Genomic DNA, 4,570 nt, shown 5'->3' with positions numbered 1-4,570 from the left:
ATTTGAATTTTTGTCTCCGATATCTGGCTAAGAATTTCTAGTGTATCGCTGAGTTGCTCCGATCGGCACAAGGCAAATCAGAACGTTTTTCTAAAAAAATAATTATGGAATCTTAGAGAAAATAAGTTTATTTATTCGGATAAAGATAGATAAAGGCAGTTTTTGTTTTTATTTAATTCAGAGTTGGACCACCATCTCCATATAGCCTATTTCAGCATCCCATGCATCTTCAGTGAAGCTATGCAGTCACAACTCTGAAACAAATATCAACAATCCTGCCTATTTAAGGGAAACCATCGCGATGCAATGATTCCACCTTTTGAGACGCAATCCAACGACATATCTCGCAATGCGAGGAAAACAACGAAAATCCCTAGATACAAAGTTTACTACTTTTAAACAATTAGAATAACTGAAATAAAAATAAAATAAACAATATTTTAAATCTAAGACTTTTCGTTAATAAACTACTTTCTGGCTGCATCCTGTATCTCCGGCTTTTACAATATATAAGCACAAGAGACGACGAAAATAGAAAGCAAATAGAGGACACTTTGGCCACGCATTTACCTTCTTTTCGTCTAGGAAAAAGGACCGAAAGACAGTTTCTAAATACTCAAATCTGAGTAAAGATGAAAAAGATAAAGGCAGTTTTTATTTGATTCAGAGGTGGGCCACCATCTCCATTCAGCATCTTCAGTGAAGCTATGCAGTCACAACTCTGAAACAAATATCAACAATCCTGCCTATTTAAGGGAAACCATCGCGATGCAATGATTCCACCTTTTTAGACGCAATCCAGCGACATATCTCGCAATGCGAGGAAAACAATGAAAAGCCCTTTATTTATTCTGTAATATACAGAAATTTGGTTCGCATATGAGCAATTTCAAAGCACTCTTCAACACAAAATTCGGGTTGATTAGGACATTTTTCGCGGTTATATGTTGTTTTCTTTCTAATTTTGTTTTCGGAGAGGAAAGTTTTTGTGGATTTTTAAACATAATTTCTGTTTTTTACACTTTGAACGACCCGGCATACTTTTTGCCATTTTGAATCACGAAACTACCGCAGTAAAGAACGGGTAAACATTTTTGGCACTTCAAGTCGTCACTCACACCCTGACAAACATTTTTTTTATGGCTTTGGCAATTTGCCATACAGCCAGTTACATGTTCTTTTAATCTCATTAGGAGCAGTAAAAAGTTTATGAATTATTTGCAATTGAATAGACTAGAATAGATAAATTTAAAGTTGGAAATCAATACAACAATTAGTGAAAAGAAGAGAAAATTTATATATATACATACACATTAACATGGGTCACACGCTTCACGTCCAGGGGCCCATCAGGACATTATAACATAAAACATACACAGGAAAACTAGGCCACGGTAAATAGGATTAAACATATAAAGGAGAGAAAACAAAGGTAAACAGTAAAAACAAATTATTATTTTTTTTTAACTAAAGAAAAATATTACATTTGGCCAAAAAATCGATTATGCAGTCGTAAATTAATCTATTTTGAGTCGCTAGAGCAGATAAAACGTTAAACGGAGATTTACCGGTAATATGAACTATATTATTATATAATAAGGTGGATTCCAGATTATTTTTGGCACAACCAAAAATTACATGATCTAGGTCGCCTTCTACTCCACATTCCACACAGTTTTTACTCTCAACCACATGAATTCTTGCAAGATGAGCAGGAAAGCAAGCATGTCCAAATTTTAGCCTAGATATAGTTGTTATATAACGCCTAGGGACATTATAGGTTCTATGCCAATGTGAAACAGGGACAGTTGTGTGTAAAGAAGTGTATCTATTTGGGTTGGTAAAACAAAACTCGGACCATAGGTCACTCCATTTATGTTTCAAGACTGCCTTACGTGTGGCAACCAAATCAGAAATACTTGGTAGATATTCTATGGTATCCCCTGAATAAATACTTAATTTGGCTAATTAGTCCACATACTCATTATGTTTAATCCCACTGTGTGCTTTGGCCCATATAAATATCACATTTTTTTTATTTTCTTTAAATTGTTTCACCAATTTTTTAATTAATATTATATAGGGATTGGAGTATGTGGTTGGTTAATAGCTGTGAGAACTGACATCGCATCTGTAACAAAAATAACGGAGGATTCCCTGTTAGAAACAAAAGCTAGGGCTTGATATATGGCAATTGCTTCCGCACTAAATATGGAAATATTTGCTTTTAATTTGAACATTTTTTCTACCTTTTCCATGGGGATGTAAAAAGCACATCCTGTACCGTCTTCTGATTTGGAGGCATCCGTGTAGATAGTACTGTGGTAAGCCCAATTGGATAAGATGCTTGTTATAATGTTGTTATTTGCTCTTCCAGTGTTTACATAATTTGGTTTAATAAATTTAACGTCATAAAAAAATGTTTCAAAATCATTTATATCTGTGTGTGATTTTAAGTTAATAGCTTCTTCAGCAGAAACTGTGTTTTCTCTAAGAGCTTCACATAGGGTTGGAGAGTTTTTCTTTATCCAATATTTATTCGTTAAATCATAATTGTTTAAATTTATTAATTCGGTATAAAGGAAAGTGTTCTGGTGTTTAATTTTCAGTAAAAATTTTTCGGCCAGGAAATGTCTTCTAAGAGAAATTGGAGGCTCAAGTGCTTCAACATAAAGGGGCTCAATAGGAGTTGTCTTCATGGCACCAATACAGATCCGCAGACACTGGTTTATAAATATGTTTAATTTGTTTAGTAAGTTCTTGCTGGCAGATCCATATAACCAACATCCATAATCTACGATAGAGCGAATGTACGTCCTATAAAAAAGTAAGGAAGTCTGAACATCTGTTCCCCACCAAGTTTTAGTTGTCATTTTCAGAAAGTTTAGGCCTTTTTCACATCTATTTAACATATATTCTATGTGAAATTTCCATGTGAGTTTGTCATCCAGTATAATGCCCAAATATTTAACTACCTTTTTAAAAGGAATTTCTCGCTGTTTTACTATAAATGTTTCTATATTGGGAATATTATGTCTATTGAAAATGGTCATTGCTGATTTTGTGGTCGACAGTTGAAGGTGGTTTTCTTCCAACCATATTTCTACAACATTATAAGTATCCATTAAAAATCCAAAAGCTTCATCTCTCTCCTTTGTTTCGCAGTATATGCTGAAGTCATCTGCATATTGGATAATCTTAAAAGGATATTTTTCCAACTTTAATTTATGTAGGGTGAATGTACCAATTTCTGACCAAACTATAATTTTTGAAATTAAAAAATTAATATTAAATTGAAAAATTAGTTTTTAAACGTAAAACTTCTAACATTTATTAGTATTTTTTATGTACTTTAAAAATACATTTAATATTATAACTTATCTATGACGTAACCTATGTTTTTTAATTATTAAAAATTATTTGACAAATTCACCAATAACCGACCACTTTTTCCAGTTTTCGACCACTTATGCACCAATATTCGACCACGCGAAAAGTGTATTTAAAAAAGACCTTTTTATTCTTTAAACGTCTATTTAGAGTAAAAAATTTATAAAATAATTCATTACATAACTGCTGTCAATTTTACACTGTACCTATACTATTCTACCGAACATTATAGTTCTTTAAGATTTACTTCAAATGTAACAGCTGACTGTTGACGCTTCGTACCACTTACCAGAGTTGGTTTTAATATATATACAACTTGACCTTTTTCAATTACAGCTTTATCAGGGGACATTGGGGAAGAAGAATTTGTTTTCACATTTGTGACTTTTTTTTAAACAGGAAATTTCAATTTCTTCGTTCTCCTTTATTTTTTCAACTTGACCTATATAATATGCTTCTTTGCCTCCACCTTCTGTAGGAAATTTTACCAAAGCAAAGTTTCCTTCTTCAGGATCTTTAAGAAATTCTTCTAGGTGTGGAGTGGAAGGTCTCGATTGTAGAAGTTTGAAAATTCTGCATCGTCCAATGAATCGTCCTGTGTGTCCATAAATTCATCTTCCTCTTCAGATGATGACGATGAAGACTCTTCTAATAGCTTCTTTATCTTCTTCATATTTTTTTCTCTATCCGTTACTTGTATTGCTGCCCGTTTTTTTGTAACTCTTCTTTTTCGGTTTTCTTTTCAAGTCTTTCTTTTTTCTTTTGTTCTTTTTGTATTTTTTCTTCATCTTTTGTCTTCCAGTATTCAATCCAAGCTCCAGCACCTACTGCATGTGGAAGCTTGACAGTTCTTCTACTTCTTCCTTCCTTTTTATGAATCGGGTTTTCGAACTAACCCAGGAACTTCTTTAGTTATAGGTCGCAAAGGATTTAAAGATCTGTATCAGGTTCGAGGTAGTGATAAGGAATGTATTACGGTAATGGTAACATTTACAGCTAGTGGAAATATGGCACCTCCTTGCATCATTTATCCCTATGAAAGAATACCGGCAGAAATTAGCAGAAACGTAAGTCCTAGCTGGTCATTAGGCAGATCTAAAAAAGGATGGATGACTTCACAAGTGTTTTTTGAATATGTTACAAACAGTTTGTTGCCTTACCTAAAAGAAAGAAATACCTC

The sequence above is a fragment of the Diabrotica virgifera genome, chromosome 2, assembly GCF_917563875.1.
Source record: "Diabrotica virgifera virgifera chromosome 2, PGI_DIABVI_V3a".
Lineage (NCBI taxonomy): Eukaryota > Metazoa > Arthropoda > Insecta > Coleoptera > Chrysomelidae > Diabrotica > Diabrotica virgifera.
Note: the sequence above shows the minus strand (reverse complement) of the source record.